Here is a 25,061-nt window from a genome sequence, read left to right as displayed (position 1 = left end):
CTCAGAGGCCCAGAACAGGATGGTTCTGTAGTAGGAATACAAATATTTGGCACAGCCACCCTTGCCTACTCATGTCTGCCATATGTCAAGCAGCTAAATAAATTTCTTTTAATACTGACTGGTAACTGTCACTATTAATTACAGACAGTAGAGCATCATAAATGACTGAATTTCACAGTGATGCCCTTTGACTTCAAGAGAAAATAAAAATGTTACCTCATAAAAGTAATAATGGGTCACACTTTGCATAACACTCAATATTTCTAAGTATTTTAACATGCTTGCCCTCATTTAATAGATATTCATAAAATAATCAATAATATCCACTGGCCCCATGCTATATTCTGGGTGCTCTTCTGAGGGATTTAATTCCCTCAGTTCCATGAGGTAGTCCACTATACAGATTAGGAACATGAGAAACAGTGAGGTCTCTAACTTGCCAAATAGCAGAGCCTAGAGAGAAATCTCAAAGCCTGCCCTCAAAACCATAATGATATAATATATCTTTTGATAAGTACAATGCAAATGGACAATAAATATGGATTCGTACAGTTATTTTGCATCCGAAAAAAACCTGAAGCTTGAAGAAAATAAAATGGAATGTTTTGGGTGCTTTTGAGTAAAGAATGTAGCAATGGGATTAGAGTCTACTGCTGTAAAGGTTAGAGCTTTTCTCATTATTTATCATTTGTACGAAAGATTTCTTTTACGATAACTTCACATTTCAAGATCGTATTAGAGCTAAGGCAAAAAAATCAAATATAAGCAGCTAAACACAAAACTGTGTTTTCTAGTTTTCATTTAACATGCAAAAATATGAATTGGAATTTATTTCATTTAGATATACTTTAGTACGTGTTGATACCTGGCTCCTCAGCTAATACCTCCGCCTTCCCTGTGATGAGTGGCACCATAACACCTTTACATCCTAGGGTGTATAGACCTCTTCTTGCCTTTCTTGGAGAATGAGAAGTGGCCCTTTCAAGTAACACAGCTGCCTAGTGCTGCAGAATCTGTGGTGTTTAGATGCAGTCTGCATTATATTTTTTCATATTCCACTTAAGCAAAATACTTTCAACCATTTTTATAAGGGCTTCTATTCATTCAAAGTTCATTGTCATCAGCATGACCATGGAACAGCTTGAGTTTAAATTGGGTACATATGTTCTTTACTTATTAATATTCTCTGTTGTCTCTAGCCCCATATCTTAAAGATTCATTTTCCTTAAGATGTATGTGTATCTCAGGGTCTTACAGACTCAGTGTATATTTTTAAGTCACTTAATTCAGCACATCATGTTTTCACTTTTGTAAATGCCAACCCATCTTGATTTCATACTCTGACTTATTATGTATTTTAAAAATTGCTATGGTCTCACCTTGTATTGAAAATTAGTATTTATCCTTTAGGACAAAAGTTCACATCCTTATTATGAGCCAATAGATATTGCCCAGCTCTAAAATATTCTGTCCCACCACTCTCCAGTTTGCTCCCCATGCGTTGCCCATACTGACTTTCCCTCAGGAACCCAACTAAGTCAAGCTTCTTTCCATCTCAGGCATCTTTCACATTCTCTTCCTTTCATTTGAGCTACTGGTATCTTTCACAGCTTGGCTAATTTCCCCCTTCATATTTCGGGTTGGGTATTAATTATAGCTTCTAAAGATAACTTTAATAAATTCTGGTTTTCATATTGAAATATTTCTTTATAACACCACAAGTGATATTTGGCAATTCAGCAATTTATGAATCTGGGTCAGTTTTTCTCATCATCTGTTGCTCCCATGGACAGTGACTCCTATGACATCAGGGATCATATTTTGTTTGTTCAGCACTATCTAGCTGGCACTGAGCACAGGGATCAGCATATAGGAGACATTCAATAAGTAATGGCTAAGTGACTGAATGAGTTTGATCATCAGTTAGATTTCAATATTATCTATGGCATGAATAGTATTTGGATTCCCCATAATGCCTACAGCATTTTAACTTAATTAATTTCCATTCTCTGTCCTTTTCTGTCTCTCTTTCTTTTCCCCAAATCTCATCCTCTCTGTCTACTTCAGTCTACCTGGTATGTGGGCGCTTTCTTGGACTACACTAAACTTCTCATCTGTTCTATTTTAATCTGCCCTAAAATTTCCCTTTTAGTTTATCTTCTTTATTTTTTTATATCACAATTTAACTTTGTTATTCAAATCCTTCATTGATTCATGCTATTTCCATGGATTTGCCTTTTCAACATGGATGTTCCCTCCCTCTCTGCTTCCCTTAATTTTTTTCTTCTTTTCTTTTGTTTAAAGTCTGAGACTTTGCACATATCATCACCCTCCCTTTGCTCCCAGCCCTCATGTTCACTTAACAAGTTACTCTTCACAATTATGCCTTGAAAGTGCTGTGTTCGCTTTTATTTAGAATGTGTGTAAGTTCATACCCATAATGTCAAAATCACCATTGCTCTCTACAAACTCCTCCCTCTAGCAAACACAAGTGACAAGTGACCTGTCATCTTCTGTGTACTAAAGAGTTGCGGACTTTCTCCAGGATCCTTCTTGTATTTCCTTTGCTAAAACTAATTGCTCCATATTGTCTGCCTTCTGTGATAGCCTCTATTTTGTAGCCAGAATTTGCCTCTCTCTCTCCCTTTGAATTTGACTCTTTTATTTTACTTTTCTCTCAGCTTCCATCCCCAAATCTTTGATAAGTCAGTTTTTCCTTTAACATTCAGTCCCTGCTCTCTAAACCCCAGCCACATCAGAGCTCTGGGTTAGAGCCCTAGGTCTCCTGCGTGCCCAAGATAAGAGTTTATATCCACAACAAGACAATCTGTATTCTCTGCTAGTGTGTAAATACAGATGAGTGTGGATAAAACCCATGAAAGATGGGAGAAATTGGTGGAAATGGAAAAACAAAATATATATTTTGCACAAAACTAATACAGTTCTACAATGTCTGAATATTATAATCAGGCTTCGTAAATTTTCTTCTCCATTCTAACTGGGTGACAGTCTTAATATACATGAAATCATTCCTTTAAGTGAGGATGTGTCTGTACAACTTATACAAAATATATATCTATTCATGTTATACAACATAACCTAAGAAGTTGTGAAGATTTCAATAACTAACTCCAAATAAAATTAATCCTTTATTGGGATCAGCAAATCAGCAAATCAGCTCCATTGCCTGGAGCATGGGTATAAATGGAGGCCACATACCATATGTATAAACATTTTAGAAACTGTAATAATATTAGCAAACTTTTCTCTTTCCTTGACAAATATCTTCCATAGTGATCTGAAAGGCCTGGTTTGGATTTAAAATTCTCAGCCTCTTTGAATGTTGGGCAAGATCCAGTCTCTACCCCGGTCTTCCTGTGTTTTCTTTCTACCCTTTCTCTTTCCCACACTGAGAGATCTTGCGTGCAAATGTGTGGACATAACGCCTAGCTTTCCTACACCTGTGCAACCGTGGTTCCTTGGACATAAGGATGCCTGTATCTGTGAAGAGGGTCTCTCTCAGGAGCGTAGACCTTGGGAAGAAGTTTGTAGGTGTCTTGCATACAGGCTTGGAATACGTGGTCGGTGATTTTTTTTTTTTTCGTTCTAAGCAATCTAAATTATAGTCAAGAAACTTGCAGTAGGCATATAACTTGGACTTACAAACTCCTCATCCTGGTGGTTAGAAGGAATATAGCCAGTAGAGGGTTTAAGCCAAAATCAGGCCACCCAAATTTTAAGGATCAGGGCAGGGACCTCCCTTCCCCGGTTTTGAATTGGCATTTAGGGTTTATTAAGAATTTCTTCTTTGCACATAAACCAAGAAATAAATTGTTTCTTCATTTAGAGCAAGAATTCATTGGAGGACCTCAAACTGGGTGTAATTATTTAAAAGGTGAAAAAAGAAAACAAACCAGTTCGTTTTCATTTTATAAAATCTCTAGAAACCTTGTATCTAGCATCAAAAATCAATTTGGGTCCTTTTGCTTTTCTTTTTAGTAAGTCATGTAGGGGGTTATCAGTTTTATCAATTCCTTTGAAGAAATAGCTCTTTGTTTTGTTAATCCATTCTAATAGGTTTTTGTTTTATTTTGTGTTGTTTCTGTATCATTTATGCTCTAAACTTTATTAGTTCCCTTCTTCTGGTGGCTTTAGGCTTTATTTGCTGTTCCTTTTCTAGTTCCTTGAGGTATAAGTTAGGTTGTATATATGAGAATTTTCTTGCTCCTTGAGGAAGGCCTGTATTACTATATACTTCTCTCTTAGGACTGCTTTTGCTGCATCCCAAAGTTTTTGGACTGTCATGTTTTAATTTTCATTTGTTTCTATGTATTTTTTTAAATTCTTTAATTTCCTGGCTAATTCATTAATTTTTTAGTAGGAACTTCTTTAACCTCCATGTATTTGAGGACTTTCCAAATTTTTTCTTGTGCTTGACTTCCAGTTTCATAGCATTGTGATCTGAAAATATGCATGCTATGATCTCGATCTTTTTGTACTTGTTGAAGGTGGATTTGTGACCCAGTATGTGATCTATTCTGGAGAATGTTCCACACGCACTTGAGAAGAATGTATTCTGCTGCTGTAGGTTATATATTCTGAATATATGTGTTAAGTTCATATGGTCCAGTGTGTCATTCAAAGCCATTGTTTCCTTGTTGATTTTCTGCTTAGATGATATGTCCATTGTTGTAAGTGGGGTCTTAAAGTCCCCTACAATTATTGTATTATCATCATTGAATTTTTTTATGTTTGCTATTTATTTATATATTGGGTGTTCCCAAGTTGGGGCTTTAAATATTTGCAATTGTTAGATCTTCTTGAGGTATAGATCCTTTAATTATGATATAACTCCCTTTATCTCTTGTTACAGTCTTTGTTTTAAAATCCAGTTTGGCTGATGTAAGTATGGCTACTCTGGCTTTCTTTTAACATCCATTAGCATTTTCTGTCCCCTCACTTTCCATATGCAGGTGTTTGGGGCCTAAAATGAGTCTTTTATAAACAGAATATAGATGGATTTTTTTTTTTTATCCATTCTGAAACCCTATGTCTTTTGATTGGTTCTTTTAGTCCATTTACATTCAGAATGATTATTGAGAGATGAGAATTTAGTGCCATTATGTGTAGGATTGGTGTTTCTGGTGATGTTCTTGGGTCCTTTCTAGTCTTTGTTGCTGTTGGTCTTTTTTTCTCCACTCACTTGCAGGGCTGGTTTAGCGGTCATGAACTCCTTTAGTTTTTATTTTGCTGGAAAACTCTATCTACCTTACAATCCAACAGTTGCGCTTCTAGGTATTTACCCAAAGGATAAAAAAATACAGATTCAGGAGCGCCTGGGTGGCTCAGCGTGTTAAGTCTCTGCCTTTGGCTCAGGTCATGAACTCAGGGTCCTGGGATCAAGCCCCGCATTGGGCTCTCTGCTCAGCAGGGAGCCAGCTTCCCCCCCACCTCCCGCCTGTCTCTCTGCCTACTTGTGATCTCTTTTTCTCTGTCAAATAAATAACATCTTTAAAAAATATATATATAGATTCAACGGGATACATGCACCCTGATGTATATAGCAGCATTATCAATAATAACCAAATTGGAGAGAGCCCAAATGTCCATTGACTGATGAATGGATAAAGATGTAGAATATATATACAATGGAATATTAATCAGCCATCAAAAAGAATGAAATCTTGCCATTTGCAATGACATGGATGGAGCTGGAATGTATTATGCTAAGCAAAATAAGTCAGAAAGACAAGGACATAGTATTCACTCCTGTGTGGAATTTAAGAAATGAAACAGATGGACATGGGGGAAAAAAGAGAGGCAAACCATAGAATAGACTCTTATCTATGGAGAACAAACTGAAGTTTTCTAGAGGGGAGGTGGGTTAAACGGGTGATGCCTGTTAAGGAGGGCACTTTTTGTAATGAGCAGTGAGTATGGTATGTAAGTGATGAATCACTAAATTCTACTCCTGAAACTAATATTACCCTGTATGTTAACTAGCTGGAATTTAAATAAAAACTTGAAACAAAAACAAACAAATAAATAAATAAGTCAGTCTTTGTCACTACTAGTTCTAAATTCAGAGAAAAATTGACAGGGCCAGAAAATTAAAACCTGTAGTGAAACTCGGGATTAGAGGTGACACTGAGGTCACATTTAGAAAGACTAAGAAATAATAGCCTTGGGGAGACTGAGGTTCTCAGTAGATTTCATAACAGAGCCCGTAGAAGTCATTCAGATTAGAATTTGCTCAGATAGGACGAGGAAAGAAATTGGTAGTCTTACAGAGAATCTGAGTCCCTGAGAAACCCATGAAATCTGTTGCTAGACTTCTGTTACAAATTTAGAAATCTTCCCTGTAATGGTTTATTCATTTCTATTTTAATTCTTCTGTCAGCCAAAATTCTTTGTTGAAAGCAACAAAATTTGACTCTGGGAAACTTTAACATAAACTTATTTTACTGGAAGGATATTTTATAGCTTGTAAAAATTTGGGGGAAGTTGAAGAATCTGGATCCAAAATAGGTAGGAATTAAGTAAGGCTTGAGACTCTACAAGAGCCTTTTGGGAGGAAGACTTTATTTCTCTCTTGGCAATACGTGTGCCAGATTCAGTCCCAGATGGGATGGTATTATTGACTGATCCAAGGTCCCATGCTATACCGTAACAACCAGAGGAGCGAGGAGACAGGCGTTAGACATTTTGCCTTCTTTAGGATGTCATGCATCTTGCCTCCTCCAAGATTCGTGTATTCAGATGTTGGGTAATTAACTTAATAATGATCAACATTGCTTTGGAAAGAATGCATCTGGATGCCTGAAGAGAAAAAAAAAATAAAGTTATAAGATCATACTTGGGTACACATAGATATCATAGTTTCCAGAAAGTAAAAATACAGTCTTGTCAGAGAATATGGCAATGGGAAATATGGGGGAAAATTAGAGAAAATAGCAGTCAGTGAGGTAAACCTTAGAGTGAATATATGGCCGTGATTGCTTTCCTCTTTCCATGGTGTGCAGTAAAAGTCTACACCCTGCACATTCCAAGGGTCTTTAGGACTGGCCCTTTTCTGGCTCCTGGGAGATAACCTCTGTGCCATGACGATATCCTGCTTGATAAGAATGTCTTCACATACCTGAGACCTTGGGCCAGGCTGGATAGATTATGCTAAAAATGTGATATATGGTAGCTGGCTATTTTTGCCTGGACGCCTAGGGCTTTGAGCCAGGCTCTATTTGGGGAAGTGCTAGTCTGAGAACTGAGGTCAGTTACACAGGCACGGAATACTTGGGTGACTAACTCAAATAAAACCTCTGGACACTAGGGCTGTGGTGAACCTTCCCAACTGACCACACTTTGCACATGTTGTCACATGTTGTTGGAAGAGTTAATACCAACTGTGTGGCTCCTCTGGGAGAAGAAAAACTGGACGCTCTAGTATGGTTTCTTGTGGGCTCCGCCCTAGACACCTTTTTCTTTGCCGATTGTAATACTCTTGCGGTAATAATAAGCTGCACTCATGAATGTGACAGGTCTGCTGCATCCTGCAAATTCTTCCTTCCAGTGAATGGTCAAGCCTGAGGGTAGTCTTGGAGACCTGCAACACACATGGGGCACAGGGTTTAACTTAGCTTTCCATACAATCTCGAGTTAAAGAGTCCTTTAACGCATTCCTTCTCTCTGCTTATCAAACTCTTTTCAGGGACTATTCGCATAATGCAATGTGTGCTATGATGTTCTGTTTGTACTTAAGGATAAATAAATGCCCATCAGACAGAAGGCAGGAAACAATCAAATGGAGAGTTAGTACCTGACCGAAAGCTTCCAAAACCATTGTGTACAGATGGGAGAAGCTAGATAAATAAGAAACTAATGAAGGAGACCTGGAAGTTTACGTTATCCATAAGAAGCAAAGCAACAATGTAATACTTTAAATCATTTCTTTCTTAGAATGTTGTTGATTGGGCAGTGTTGCAAAAATTGTTTTTGTTAACTCTCCCTTTTGTTACCTCCTGTATGTGTCCCTTTATTTCTTTCTGAGGTTGAGTTGGCAAGATGTGAGTTACGGTGACAAAACAAACATGATGAATTTCTGCCGCCCTGTGAAATTTGTTCAGTGTGGAGTTCTTTTGCTGTTTAGAATCCTAATGTTATGCTCAGGCACCCCTTTCCATCCATCAGATAGCAAGCCACCATCTGTAGGAGTGCCACAGCACTAAGATTTATGTGTTACTATTTAAGGAATTTAGGTTTGGCGACTTCATGCTGTTCATTTGGCCAAACAATAATATGCTAATTAACCTGCTTGACCTAAATTATACAGCACTTGAGAATGTGTAACCAACCCAATTGCTCAATTGGCTGAGCATTTCTGACCCTGCGGTTTTACATATAAGGAACTTTACATCATGAAACAAATGGTTACTGGGCTGTTCCATTTTATCATCTGAGAGGGAATTAATTATCTTCAGTTCACTAAAGGAAATTTATATTTCATTTGGTTTGTTATGATTATACCAATATTTCACAATTATGTGCATTGGCAGGGACAAAGAATTTACTTTCTTTCCCAGAAGAATCTGTATTCTTTAGTTGGCTGAAACATGGATAAAGAAGTGTAGACATTTATATTTATTTAAGTTTGAGCTTAGGATATGAAATTCAAGATCCATATGTGGGTTTTGGAGTATACGAATGCCCAGAAGCTATATGCAGAATTTTAGATGCATGTGCTTAAACTATTTTACTAAAAGGATTTTCTTTAAGTTCTCAGATTGGATTCATGCCCCCAAAATAAAATTAAAAAATAGTCACTAAGTATTTGAAGACTAATGATCCTTTTTTTTTTTTTTTTTTTTCTGAAAGTAACCTCATTTGGTGAACCCATATATCTAGTTTCCTTATGGTTTCTTATCATGTAATGCTGAAAATCTTCAGCAATATCTTTTACCAGTCTACCACCTCAGCAGAATTCAATTAAATGAAACACTCTAATAGTCAGAAACAAAACAATACAAATATTGAAGAATATTATTATGTAGAAGTTCTTAAAGTGTTAACATTTCTAGTATAGGTCAAAATGGTGCTAAAATTGCTCAGATCCCAAAGACTATAAAATCTCTTGCTATCTTGATAAAAGAGGAATAGGAAAACTTAAAAACATGGTAAAAGAGAAGCATTCAGTAAGGAGAAAGAAAATCTGGAGAAAGAAAAACATGGCTAATGGAATAGAATGTGGAAAATTTATAGGGAACTCAAAAAATGTGTAAATACTATATGTGTTTAGGGTTAGGGTTAGGGTTATCTGAGGCTTTTGAAGGGGCCGGGGGTAGGAGGTTGGGGGAGCCAGGTGTGGGTATTATGGAAGGCACGTATTGCATGGAGCACTGGGTGTGGTGTATAAACAACAAATTCTGTTATGCTGAAAAGAAATTAAAAAAAAAAACTATATGTGTTTAATATATAGAGGTCACCAAAAAAGCTAGGTGTATTGTCCTGTAAATCAGTGCTTCTTGAACTTCATAGGATGTAGAAATGGCCTGGGGCTCTTGTAAAAAAATGTAGATTCTGGGGCGCCTGGGTGGCTCAGTGGGTTAAATCCTCTGCCTTCGGCTCAGGTCATGATCTCAGGGTCCTGGAATCGAGCCCTGCATTGGGCTCTCTGCTCAGCAGGGAGCCTGCTTCTTCCCTCTCTCTCTGCCTGCCTCTCTGCCTACTTGTGATATCTCTCTCTATCAAATAAATAAAATATTTTTTAAAAAATGTATATTCTGACTCTGTTGTTCTGAGTTGGAGCCTTACCTTCTGTTTTGCTAGCAAGTTTCCAGATGATACCTATGATATCTATAGGCCAAACTTTAATTAGTAAAGTTGTAAACTAAGATCACAGTTTACTCATTGCCTGAATTCTATAATTGAAAGTAAAATCAAAACTGAGAGTTGTGCTAAGAGCAAAAGAAAATTATTATATCTGTGTGTCTATCTTGAAAGGAAACAAGAATAAGTAAGTTTAGTACAAGTTTAGTAGAGGAATGAAGTATTGTCTCAATGCTAATAAAGCATCACATTAGGGATGCCTGCCCTCTTCGCTGGTATGGTATCAGGTAAAGATGATAAGCATCTCTATTCAGTGTGATTAAATTAGTGCATATGGGAAATGTTATTTAAATGTTTCCAATAAGGTGACAAGGTAAATGTACATATTGTTGACTTAATAATGCTTGCTAAATGAGCATTGCTATAACAGTAACAATAAAAATAAAACAGTAGACAGGCACCTGAGTGGCTCAGGTGGGTTAAGCCTCTGCCTTTGGCTCAGGTCATGATCTCAGGGTCCTGGGATCAAGCCCCGCATCGGGCTCTCTGCTGAGCAGGGAGCCTGCTTCCCCCTCTCTCTCTACCTGCCTTTCTGCCTACTTGTGATCTGTCTGTAAAATAAATAAATAAAATATTTAAAAAAAAATAAAACAACAGAAGAAAATCAGTATACCAAGCAATGTAGGTGGCTTGAAGTTCTGTCCCATCTTTCTCAGACTCCTGCCCTTTTTTTTTTTTTAAAGATTTTATTTATTTATTTGACAGACAGAGATCACAAGTAGGCAGAGAGGCAGGCAGAGAGAGAGAGAGGGGCAAGCAGGCTCCCTGCTGAGCAGAAAGCCCCACGTGGGGCTCGATCCCAGGACCCCGGGATCATGACCTGAGCCGAAGACAGAGGCTTTAACCCACTGAGCCACCCAGGCGCTCCACTCCTGCCCTTTTTAATTTAGCTATTTTCTTTAGTTTCTATTCATGCATGGATTCCTTACTCAAGTGTAAGCAGAGAAATATATATTTTTATTATTTTCTCATAAAAGGTTGCATACTATTCATATGCTTCTAGATTCTGCTTTCTTGACGTATACCATATTACGTATATTTTTGTGTATCATCATATAAGATAAGACGCTTTTATTCTGTTTTATAGTGGGATACCAGGATGGTTTTTAAACTAGTTTCCTGTTGATAGACTTTGGTGGTTTCTCCTCATAATTGATAACATCATACCTAAGATATTTTTGCACACATGCAAGTTTCCCAGGAAAACCCCAGAGGTGGGGCTGTTGAATGTAAATGTATACTCTCTTATAATTTTGATAAATACTGGAAAATTGTTGTCCATAGACATTGCGAACCATGTTACTGATCATTTATTTTTCCACAGCCTTACCAACAGGGGATATTAATAATTTCTTGGATGTCTGCTGAACTCATAAGTGAAAAAACATTTATCTATGTAGCTTACATGAGCATTTTCTATTTCCTGAACTAAATTCAGAAACTTTTCATGTAATGGAGAATCACTTGAACTTCCTTTTTGATGAAAAATTTGTTCATGGGTTTTATGCATATTTCTGTTGTTTTATCAGCCTCTATTTGTTTTATCAGCCTGATTGATTTCTGAAGGCTTTTTAATGTATTAAGGAGATCAGCTTTTTTTTTAAGATTTTATTTATTTATTTGACAGAGAGAAAGATCACAAGTAGGCCGAGAAGCAGGCAGAGAGAGGGGAAAGCAGGCTGCCTGCTGAGCAGACAGCCTGATGTGAGGCTTGATCCCAGGACCCTGAGATTATGAACTGAGCCGAAGGCAGGCTTAACCCACTGAACCACCCAGGAACCTCAAGGAGATCAGCTTTTGTAATGTGAATTATAAATATTTTTCCCAGTTTAATATTAATTTATTCAAGTTTTACCTTTCTTTTTTTTCTTTTTTAAAGATTTTCTTATTTATTTGACAGGGAAAGAGAGAGATAGAGAGAGAGGAAACACAAACAAGGGAAGTGGGACAGGGAGAAGCAGGATTCCTGCTGAGCAGGGAGCCTGCTGTGGGACTCGATCCCAGGACCCTGGGATAGGACCTGAGCTGAAGGCAGACGCTTAACTACTGAGCCACCCAGGTGCCCCTCAAATTTTCACCTTGCCTATTTTTTTTTCTTATAGAAGTTTTAAATTTTTATGCGGCTGATTTTATCAGTCATTATTTTATGGCTTCCAGATTTTGTCTCAAAGCAAGAAATGTCTTCCCTATTTAAGATTGTTAAAGAAATACTTGTTTCCTTATGGTACATTTGATTAAATTATGTATTTAAATCTTTGATATATTTAAGGTTTATCCTGGTTTATGATGTGGTTTTGGTGATAAGATACTATTTATTGAACAATTGACCATTCCTTACAAATTTGAGATGCCAAATTTCCATATTTGTGTATTTTTTAGTCTACTTTGTTTTGTTTTATTTTTTTCCATGGCATTGATTGGTCTATTTGTGGATTGGTGCCATATTACTTCAAATATTGAACTATATATTTATATTCCTGATAGGTTTAGATCTCCTTCATGAATCTTTTACAAAAATATACTGAATATTCTTATTTTTGCAAGAATTTTAACATCTGCTTATATAGGTCTAAAGAAAGTTAATTTTTATTTGGATTTATTTTAAATGTGTAGGATAATCTACAAACAACAAATATTTTATTTTTGATCAAATATTTGATATTTATTTGATGCTTAGTATGTGCCAGATAATGTTCCAGTGCTAGGAATCCACAGTGGACAAAAAAGAAAAAAACAACAACTTCACTGTCCTTAAGTAATTTACATTTTAATGGTGGGATATAAACAAAGGGAAAATAAAATGGGTAAATGGCACAATATATTAGAAGTTTCCAGGGCTATGGAAAAAACTAAAGTAGGGAATGGGGTAGAGGGCCAGTATATATATATGTATGTATGTATGTATGTTTCTATCATCAGCCCATCTATAATCTATCATTATCTGTCTATCATCTTTCTATCTATCTATCTATCATCTGTTTATCTAATGTTGAGTGTACTTACACAAAAAACTGGCTTATTTTCCACTTATATAACCTTATTTTGTGTCCATCAATACTTCTTAATTGAGCACTTCTTATGTACTAGTCATGTCTAATTGATGGAGGTCAACTGTGCTTATGGAACTTGCATTTGGTGACGGTAGAGAAATAATCAAGGAAGGAAGTATAGTAAGAAAATGATAACATATATTCAAAGGTGAATACATAGTGGTGGTGGGGAACAAGGCAGAGGAAGAGGGTAAGACCAGTGTGCTTGTGTATGTGCGTGTGTTGCTGGAAATGAGGAGACAGTGTAGATATATCTTATGATGTAGTGTTTTTAAATTCAGAGTCATACTATCCATTCTCATTTTTTCAGTCTTTATGTCTTTCAAAAGTGTTTTTAGAATAGTCTCCATATTGGTCTTATATATGTCATTTTCAACTTATATGGGCATTATATTTTAGAGATGGACAAAGAAAGACTTGTTTTATCAGATATCAAGACGTATTAAAGTCTCAGTAAATAAATAAGGTATTTGGTGCACAGATAGATAAAGCCGTTTATAGGACAGAATTCAGAACCTGGTTATGTATCTCTACCCACATGAAATTCTGATATAAGACAGATCACTAGAGTTAGGATTAAATTTTCAGTAAATGCGCTGGTGAGTCATAAAGAAAGAAATAAAAAGTTTCTCTATCTCTAACAATACACAAAAATCAATTCAAGATATATAGAGAATTTAATATGAAAACAAAGTCATGTAATTTTTAGAACATAATATGGAAGAACCTATAACTTGTGATTAATTAAAATTTCTTAAATACTCAAATAGGGCAAACTAAAGTGGAACAGATTGAAAATCTTAATTACACTAAAATCATTATAAAGAAAAGAAAAGTAAAATCCACACACTCAGGATATTAACAATGTATTTCATTAATAAAAGGTGAGGAATCTAAAACTTATAAGCCAAATGACTAGAAACATGTGCCAAAGCAAAAAATGGAATTATAAAGAAAATGCAACAAGAAATTCAACTTCAGGAGTTACCACCAAATACAAGTCTTACTATAAAGAGATACTATTTAAATTCTACAAGAACATCCAAATTTTAAAAATCAAAAAATACTAAGTGTAGACAAAGATGAGAATCGGTAGAAACTCCCGTTTATTACTGGAATAAAAGTAAATGGGAGACTTATACAACTGCTTCTGGCTTTCACACTGTTTTCTATATTGATGATTCACAACCTTCAGCCTAATGTTTTTCTTCCGGACACTGATGGGTCCCAGCAACAGTCATCCCATTCCATAGTCCTTATAATTTCTATTTTCCCTGTACTTGTCAAACATCTGAGTCATTGCACCCACCAGTGAATTTCCTTCCTCTAGCATTTCATTCTAGTTCTCCACTAATAAAAGTTTAACAAATGCATCACGAACACACTTCAGTGGTAACCAGGGCTCTACTTGCCACAAGTAATGGAGTTTTCATTCTTTGTCAACTGTGCAGTGACCTACTCCAGAATCTTAGAGTGTGTTTCCTAAGTCCACCACTGGCACTAATGTTATAGATTATATTCCATAGGAAACAGACTGTGTGTGCATATCTGTTCATTGGGGAGTATCAACATCTATTAGACTTCAGAAAAGCCGTATGGTACAGTGGTAGATGTTGGCCTGAAATGCAGTTGGAACAGACACTATGGGGACATTTGTAGCTGAGATGTCTCTTCAGAGTTGTTCCCATCCAAGACAAGAAGGTCAAAGATTTGTTCCTGTGTATCAGCCAGTCACTGAATACAGGCTCCTTCCAGTAAGGGGTGTAACTTGGCATGACAGTTTCCATTAGCTGCGGGCAATTTCTGTTGGGGGCAACCTAGACACTAACAGCCAAGGTTCTTGGCCACTGTGGGAGTCAAGCCTCAGTCCTGAAGGGGAAGCTGGGTGGCATACCACAATGTCTACTACACGCTAAAAATTATAAATGTTATAAGGTATGAGAATATTATTTTTGAAGTTTGATATTAGTTAAAAATTAAATTGTCAGGGCGCCAGGGTGGCTCAGTGGGTTAAAGCCTCTGCCTTCAGCTCAGGTCATGATCCTAGGGTCCTGGGATCGAGCCCCACATCGGGCTCTCTGCTCAGTGGGGAGCCTGCTTCCCTTCCTCTCTCTGCCTGCCTCTCTGTCTACTTGTAATCTCGTCTGTCAAATAAATAAATAAAATCTTAAAAAAAATTAAATTGCCATCTATTTATGCATATACATATCTATGACATAGGTATGTATATATACACACATTTGCATAGGTGAAAAAACTATGATAAAAAAGGGAATAATTGCACAACTATCACTATCATAGTTAATGGGGTAGAAGGAACAATTGGTTATCTGGGAAGGCACGCAGGAGGTTAAAGGAAGGGATAAAGTTTCTTTCTGAAGTTGAGTGATTGACATGTGTATCAATAGCCAGATGAACAGATACATAGGGCAAGGTCTCAAGCAAAGGAGCTTTTGTCCTTATGGAGTTTGGGTCCTGGCACATGGAAGGGATCTTGTTTTCTAACTTGGAAGCTCTCTGAACCCTGTCTTTTCTGTGTTTTTATGGATGCTTCATTACGTAGATGGGATTGATTAAATCATTAGCCACTGGTAATTGATTCAACCTCCAACCTTTGTCTCCTCCCCAGAAATCAGGAGGTGGGACTGAAACTGACAACCAACCATCTATTCAAGGTTGGTTTCCCTGACAACCAGCTTTTCAAAAGTCACCTCATTAACATAAAAACCAGTTGTGGAAGAAAGAGGCTTCTTAAGAGTAACAAGATATCCATTTCACTTTTAGGACTCTGGAGTGATTTTAAGACTGGGTTCAAGAGACCAAATATTATAACAAAAGATGTTCCCATTGCTCTTCTCAAGGGTTCTGAGAGCTATGGGCCAGGAACTGTGGATGAAAACCAAAGGTATATTTCTCATAAATCACAATATCCAGAGAGATAAAGGTAAAACTACTTTGATTGAGGTGGAGACAGTGAGTAAGGCATGATTCCACAAATTAGGGCTTCACAAATCTCTGTTTGAACTAAAATATGAGATGATATTTAATGTTCTTTTCTAGATGGTGCAAAAGTTGTTAACATGCTCACTCAACAGAAACAGGTTCACAGCTTTTGAGTTGAATACCCATTTAGTTGAATTCCCTGGGGATATCAAAATATATTTTACATTTTGTATAATTTCCTAGGAATGAAATATTTATATCCTTTGCTCATAATTAATAAAAACCTAAACAGATTAATAATAAAAATTTTTCATTGCTTCTTTTACAAGTTGCATGATAAATCTAAGGTAATTTGATAAGTTGATTATTAAAAATTTAAAGAAGACTTATTTGGAAATAACAATTTTAGCAATAAATATTTGTTCCAGATAGAGAGGAAACCTATCTATCTATTCCATTATATTTAATAAAAAATTTTAACAGAGGTATAGATTGTACAAATTTAACATTCTAATTAACATCTATGTTGTATACTTGTTTATTTAACCACAAGAAAAAAGTCACTCTTTATCATAATGTACAGATATATTCATATTCTTATGTCCTCTTTTTTTCTCTATATCAGAGGGAACTTGGGTTCTTTATGTCTTGAAACTTCAGGTCCTAGATAGAAAAGCAAAGTTGATTGAATGAATAACAGGTATCACCATGGGTCACAATGGGAACACAAGAATGGATACTTCTATAGACACCCTAAGACTCCCTACTTATATTTATGATGGTATCAATTTATGATAATACTAATATTTATTGTTTTAAACATATATAACAAAAATCAGAGGTAGATGATGATAGAAAAGTTAGAAACACAAATATGTCCAAAAAATGACCTAATGAGTATGTTCTCATCCAGTTGGCTAACCGTCTAACTATGCATGCAGCCAACGCATATCTAGTAATCTCTGTTTTTACTGGACACTACTATCTCATGTCCTACGGATATGATAGTAAATAAGAGATAAAACCTGTGAGCCCTGAAACCTTTGGTCTCCAGGAGGATAATTTTTTAAAAGATTTTATTTATTTATTTGACAGACAGAGATCACAAGCAGGCAGAGAGGCAGGCAGAGAGAGAGAGGGGGAAGCAGGCTCCTACCTGAGCTGAAGGCAGAGGTTTAACCCACTGAGCCACCCAGGTGTCCCTCCATACGGATAATTTAAGAGTAAAATAAAATCAAACATAATTCAATAAGATGGTTTCCTATGGGGCTAAGAGTTCAGAATTAATGTAATTTTGGATATGCTGCATGTGCACTGTCAAGTCATTTTATCTTTTTCTTTCTCCCAGTACTTCCTGATTTATTAATCCTAATTACCTATTTAAATACCTACCTACTTTTCAAAACTGAGGCTTTTTTTTTTTTTTCCTTTTCCCACATGGCCCTAATGCTGTATGTTAATATTTCTTCACCTTATTTTCTAGGATAGTGTTTCTTTTTTTGATACATTTTTCACAAAAATATCTAAGTTATTTGTTTGAGATAGGTAGGGGCTTGACGATCCTGGGGTTAATGAAGAGAAATACTTTACCCCCAAGGCTGAATATAATGACAGCCCTTGGATAAACAAAAAATAATGTTAAGAGTTAGAATTGACAGCAATCATTATTATGATGTGTAAAAAGTAGCTTTACATAGATATTAGGGGAAGATGCACAGATTAAGTATAATAATCCAGAATACTTCCAATAGAAATTTTAATATATTAGAATTTGTTTATATTATTTTATATATTATTAGACTATTCAGTTTATATGATCATCTTTATTTTTAACGTTAGAGAACTGAAACTCAGGGAGGTTACCTAATTTGCCAGAGGCACAACTGCTAAAAGCTGGAAGAGTTAGTACCTAAGCTCATAACTATAAATCCCGATCATTTTTTACCATGGCATCTCCCTAACTTGGAGTCACAAATGGAGAAAGACAATCTTTTCTTTTTCTTGTCTTGTCTTGCCTTGTCTTTCTTATTTTATTTATTTATTTATTTATTTATTTGAGAGAGTACAAGGAGAGAACAGATAGAGAGAGTATGAGCACACAGGAGGAGCAGAGGGAGAGGGACAAGTAGGCTCCCCGCTGAGCAGTGAGCCCTAGATGGGGCTTGATCCCAGGACCATGAGATCAGGAGACAAAGTCAGATAGTTAACAGACTGAGCCACTCAGGTGCCTCAAAAGATGATCTTTTCTTATACATTATCCCCTCCATATGGATTCTCTGCCTAGATTCTGAAATCCTTATTGGTATACATACAAAATGAGGTAAAGGATATAATGACAAAGTCTTATTTTTGAGGTTATAATCTAGATGGAAAATGTAACACACTAGAACTTACTTTCCTTTTGAAGAAGGACTTGTTTTGAAGGGGTGTGTCATTACATTTAAACTACTGTTCATTGACAAACTTACATCCTATGCTTGGTGTTGATAGCAGTAGGGCATTTTGTTGTAAACTATTTTTATATACTAGGAATCATATTTTACTTCCATATTTTGCAGGGACAGTTTATGGTTTATTGAATTTGGATGATTGAAAGAATGCATGAGTTTTCTTAATAACTCAGATTGTGTGACAATCCTAAAGAAATCAAATAATTTAGAGACTGTCAAAAAGTTACTTTTCATTTATAGCTAGTATATGCCCAGTAAATTGAATGGTTACAAAACATTTTTTTTGCATTTTCTTTTCTGTAACAAAATAAACGCATAAAGGAAACTTCTACTAGGATTCAACCTTCTAGTACCCCTCACTTAAACGTAAGTGGAGTATGTTTAGAAGCAAAGAATGTTGGAAAAAAGAGATAGCTTGTTTATAATGATGCATGTTTTTGCCTCACTAATTTCTGAAGGCCTAATAATAGTGAAACATTGGAGCATTCTCTCTCATACACACATTCAGATGTGCATGAAAACATATAGGAAACACAGAAATAAATACCAACCTGTTATCGGGCTCCCTGGTCAGCCAGGGGTTGGCTTCTCCCTCTCCCTCTGCCCATAGCTTCTCTTGCTTGTACTTTCCCTCTCTCTGTCAAATAAATAAAACAAATATTTTAGGGGAAAAAAAGTTACTTCAATTCCATAGACATTTACTTTGGTAAAAACAAAGGAATAATTCAGAAGCATGCACTCTTAGTGCTGGTAATTGTTTGTTCATGACTTTGTATTCTTGAATTTTTAATCGGATTTCCAGGCTTTTTTTTTGACATTTGAAATGATGAGTGCCAAGAAAAAAAATGACCTGTATGACCATGAGTATGAACTGTAAAATTCTTAAATTGCTTTTATTTTTTATTAATTATTTTTATTAACATATAATGTATTATTTGCCCCAGGGGTACATGTCTGTGAATATCAGGTTTACACATTTCACAGCCCTCACCATATCACATACCCTCCCCATGTCCATAACCCAACCACCCTCTTCCTTCCCCCCTTCCCCCAGCAACCCTCAGTTTGTTTTGTGAGATTAAGAGTCTCTTATGGTTTGTCTCTCTCCCAATCCCATCTTATTTCATCTTTTCCTTCCTGACCAACCAAACCCCCTTCCCTGCCTCTCAAATTGTTCATATAAGGGAGATCATATGATAGTTGTCTTTCTCTGATTGACTTATTTCATTCAGCATAATACCCATCCACATCATAGCCAATGGCAAGATTTCATTTCTTTTGATGGCTGCATAGTATTCCATTACATATCTTTTAGCCATTCATCTGTTGATGGACATCTAGGTTCTTTCCATAGTTTGGCTATTGTGGACATTGCTGTGATAAACATTCGGGTACATGTGACCCTTCAGATCACTACATTTGTATCTTTAGGGTAAATATCCAGTAGTGTGATTGCTGGGTCACAGGGTAGCTCTATTTTCAACTTTTTGAGGAACCTCCATGCTGTTTTCCAGAGTGGCTGCGCCAGCGTGCATTCCCACCAACAGTGTAGGAGGGTTCCAGTTTCTCCGCATCCTTGCCAGTATCTGTCATTTCCTGATTTATTAATTTTAGCCATTCTGACTGGTGTGAAGTGGTATCTCATTGTGGTTTTGATTTGTATTTCCCTGATGCTGAGGGATGTGATGACTTTTTATGTGTCTGTTGGCCATCTGGATGTCTTCTTTGCAGAAATATCTGTTCATGTCCTCTGCCGATTTCTTGATTAGATTATTTGTTCTTTGGGTGCTGAGTTTGATAAATTCTTTATAGATTTTTGGATACTAGCCCTTTATCTGATATGTCATTTGCAAATATATTCTCCCATTCTGTCAGTTGTCTTTTGGTTTTGTTGACTGTTTCCTTTGCTATACAAAAGCTTTTGATCTTGATGAAGTCCCAATAATTCATTTTTGCCCTTGCTTCTCTGGCCTTTGACAATGTTTCTAGGAAGAAGTTGCTATGACTGAGGTCCAAGAGGTTGCTGCCTGTGTTCTCCTCAAGGATTTTAATGGATTCCTGTCTCACATTGAGGTCTTTCATCCATTTTGAGTCTATTTTTGTGAGTGGTATAAGGAAATGGTCCAGTTTCATTCTTCTATTTGTGGCTGTCTAATTTTACCAATACCATTTGTTGAAGAGACTGTCTTTTTTCCATTGGACATTCTTTCCTGCTTTGTCGAAGATTATTTGACCATAGAGTTGAGGGTTTATTTCTGGGCTCTCTGTTCTGTTCCATTGATCTATTTGTCTATTTTTGTGCCAGTATCATACTGTCTTGATGATTATAGCTTTGTAATAGAGCTTGAAGTCTGGAATTGTGATGCCACCAACTTTGGCTTTCTTTTTCAACATTCCTCTGGCTGTTTGGTATCTCTTCGGGTTCCATATAAATTTTAGGATTATTTTTTCCATTTCTTGGAAAAAATGGATGGTATTTTGATAAGGATTGCATTAAATGTGTGGATTGCTTTAGGTGGTAGACATTTCACGGTATTTCTTCTTCCAATCCATGAGCATGGAATGCTTTTCCATTTCTTTGTGTCTTCCTCAATTTCTTTCATGAGGATTTTATATTTTTCTGAGTACAAATTCTTTGCCTCTTTGGTTAGGTTTATACCTAGGTATCTTATGGTTTTGGGTGCAATTGTAAATGGGATTGACTCCTTAATTTCTCTTTCTTCTGTCTTGCTGTTGGTATAGAGATGCAACTGATTTCTGTGCATTGATTTTATATCCTGACACTTGACTGAGTTCCTGTGTGAGTTCTAGCAGTTTTTGGGTGGAGTCTTTTGGGTTTTCCACATAAAGTATCATATCATCTGCAAAGGTAAGAGTTTGACTTCCTCATTGTCGATTCAGATGCCTTTAATTTCTTTTTGTTGTCTGATTGCTGAGGCTAGGACTTCTAGTACTATGTTGAATAGCAGTGGTGATAGTGGACATCCTTGCCTGTGTTGCTGACCCTAGGGTAGAAGCTCTCAGTTTTTTCCATTGAGAATGATATTCACTGTGGGTTTTTCATAAATGGCTTTGATGATATTGAGGTATGTACCCTCTGTCCTTATACTTTGAAGAGTTTTGATCAAGAAAGGATGCTATACTTTGTCAAATGCTTTTTCAGCCTCTATTGAGAGTATCATATGGTTCCTGTTCTTTCTTTTATTAATGTATTATATCACATGGATTTACAGATGTTGAACCAAGCTTACAGCCCAGGAATAAATGCCACTTGGTCGTGGTGAATAATCTTTTTAGTGTACTGTTGGATCCTATTGGCTAGTATTTTGGTGAGAATTTTTGCATCTGTGTTCATCAAGGATATTGGTCTCTACTTCTCCTTTTTGATGGGGTCTTTGTCTGGTTTTGGGATCAGGGTAATGCTGGCCTCATAAAATGAGTTTGGAAGTTTTTTCCATTTCTATTTTTTGGAACAGTTTCAGGAGAATAGGTATTAATGCTTCTTTAAATTTTGGTAGAATTCCCCTGGGAAGCTGTCCGGCTCCAGGCTCTTGTTTGTTGGGAGATTTTTGATGACTTCTTCAATCTCCTTACTGGTTATGTGTCTGTTCAGGTTTTCTATTTCTTCGTGGTTCAGCTGTGGTAGTGTATATGTCTCTAATAATGCATCCATTTTTTTTTTTTTTTTTTACAGATTGTCAAATTTGCTGGCATATAGTTGCTCATAATATGTTCTTATAATTGTTTGTATTTCTTAGGTATTGGTTATGATCTCTCCTCTTTCATTCATGATTTTATTAGTTTGGGTCCTTTTCTTTTTGATAAGTCTGGCCATGGGTTTATCAATCTTATTAATTCTTTCCAAGAACTAGCTCCCAGTTTCGTTTATTGGTTCTACTGTTCTTTTGGTTTCAATTTCATTGATTTCTGCTCTGATCTTTTTGATTTCCCTTCTCCTTCTGGGTTTAGGCTTTCATTGCTGGTCTTTCTCCAGCTCCTTTAGGTGTAGGGTTAGGTTGTGTATTTGAAACCTTTCTTGCTTCTTGAGAAAGACTTGTATTGCTATATACTTTCCTCTCAGGACTGCCTTTGTTGTGTCCCACAGATTTTTAACAGTTGTGTTTTCATTATCATTTGTTTCCATGAATTTTTTCTTTTTTTTTTTTTTTTAAAGATTTTATTTATTTATTTGACAGAGAGAGATCACAAGTAGGCAGAGAGGCAGACAGAGAGAGGAGGAAGCAGGCTCCCTGCGGAGCAGAGAGCCCGATGCGGGGCTCGATCCCAGGACCCTGAGATCATGACCCGAGCCGAAGGCAGCGGCTTAATCCACTGAGCCACCCAGGCGCCCCACCATGAATTTTTTCAATTCTTCTTTAATTTCCTGGTTGACCCATTCATTTTTTTTTTAAAGCACTGCTATCCAACATTATACCAAGAATTCTGCCCTAAAAAGAAACTATTTTTTTTTCTAAGATTTTATTTATTTATTTATTTGACAGGCAGAGATCACAAGCAGGCAGAGAGAGAGGGAGAAGCAGACTCCCCGCTGAACAGAGAGCCCAATGCGGTGTTCGATCCCAGGATCCTGGGATCATGACCTGAGCTAAAGGCAGAGGCTTTAACCCACTGAGCCACCCAGGTGCCCCAACCCATTCATTCTTTAGTAGGATACACTTTAGCCTCCATGTGTTTGAGTTCTTCCCAACTTTCCTCTTGTGATCGAATTCTAGCTTCAAAATTGTGGTTTGAAAATAGGCAGGGAATGATCCCAGTCTTTTGGTACCAGTTGAGGCCTGATTTATGACCCAGGATGTGATCTATTCTGGAAAATGTTCCATGTGCACTAGAGAAGAATGTGTATTCTGTTGTTTTGGGATGGAATGTTCTGAATATATCTGTGATGTCCATCTGGTCCAGTGTGTCATTTAAGGCCTTTATTACCTTGTTGATCTTTTGCTTGGATGATCTGTCTCTTTCAGTGAGGGGGGTGTTAATGTCCCCCATTATTATCATTATATTATTGTCTATGTGTTTCTTTGATTTTGTTATTAAATGGTTTATATAATTGGCTGCTCCCATGTTAAGGGCATAGATACTTAAAATTGTTAGATCTTCTTGTTTGACAGACACTTTAAGTATGATATAGTGTCCTTCCTCATCTCTTATTATAGTCTTTGGCTTAAAATCTAATTGGTCTGATATAAGAATTGCCACCCCAGCTTTCTTTCGATGTCCATTAGCATAGTAAATTTTTATCCACCCCTCACTTTAAATCTGGTAATGTCTTTGGGTTTAAAATGATTTTCTTGTAGACAGCATATTGATGGGTTTTTTTATCCATTCTGATACCCTGTGTCTTTGATTGGGGCATTTAGCCCCTTTATATTCAGGGTATCTATTGAAAGATATGAATTTAGTGCCATCATATTGCCTGTATGGTGACTGTTACTGTATATTGTCTCTGTTCCTTTCTGGTCTACTACTTTTAGTCTCTCTCTTTGCCTAGAGGACCCCTTTCAATATTTCTTTTGGGCTGGTTTGGTGATTAAAAATTCTTTTAATTTTTGTTTGTCCTGGAAGCTTTTTATATTTCCTATTTTCAGTGACAGCCTAGCTGGATATAGTATTCTTGGCTGCATATTTTTCTCATTTAGTGCTCTGAATATATCATGCCATTTCTTTCTGGCCCGCCACATCTCTGTGGATAAGTCTCTGCCAATCTAATATTTCTACCGTTGTATATTACAGATTTCTTGTCCCAAGCTGCTTTCAGGATTTTCTCTTTGTCACTAAGACCTGTAAGTTTACTCTTACATGACAGGGTGTCATCCTATTTTTATTGATTTTGAGGGGGGAGTCTCTGTGCCTCCTGGAATTTGATGCTTGTTCTCTTTGCCACATTAGGGAAATTCTCTACTATAATTTGCTTTAATATATCTTCTGCCCCTCTCTCTTCTTCTTCTTCTTCTTCTTCTTGAGTCCCAATTATTCTAATATTGTTTCATCTTATGATATCACTTATCCCTCAAATTCTCCCCTCATGGTCCAGTAGTTGTTTGTCTCTCTTATGCTCAGCTTCTTTATTCTCTGCCATTTGATCTCCTATATCAGTAATTCTCTCTTCTGCTTCATTTATCCTAGCAGTAGGGACCTTCCATTTTTATTAAACCTCTTTTTTTTTTTTTAAAGATTTTATTTATTTGACAGACAGAGATCACAAGTAGGAAGAGAGACAAGCAGCGGGGGTGGGTGGGGGGAGGAAGCAGGCTAACTGCAAGCAGAGAACCCAATGTGAGGCTAGATCCCAGGACCCTGGGATCATGACCCGAGCTGAAGCAGAGGCTTTAACCCACTGAGCCACTGAGGCGCCCCTTGATTGCACCTCTTTAATAGCCTTTTTTATTTCAACTTGTTTAGATTTTCATTCTTTTATTTCTCCAGAAAGAGATTTTATTTCTCCAGAAAGAGTTTCTCTAATATCTTCCATGCCTTTTTTGAGCCCAGCTATAACCTTGAGAATTGTCATTCTATACTCTACTTCTGACATATCACCAATGTCTGTATTGATTAGGTCCCTAGCCATTGGTACTGCCTCTTGTTCTTGTGTGTGTGTGTGTGTGTGTGTGTGTGTGTGTGTGTGTGTGTGTGGTGAATTTTTCCACCTTGTCATTTTATCCAGATAAGAATATATGAATGAGAGAATAAAATACTAAAAGTACGGCAAAGATGCCAGAAA

This window comes from Meles meles, chromosome 10 (genome assembly GCF_922984935.1).
Source record: "Meles meles chromosome 10, mMelMel3.1 paternal haplotype, whole genome shotgun sequence".
In the NCBI taxonomy this organism is placed as follows: domain Eukaryota; kingdom Metazoa; phylum Chordata; class Mammalia; order Carnivora; family Mustelidae; genus Meles; species Meles meles.
Note: the sequence above shows the minus strand (reverse complement) of the source record.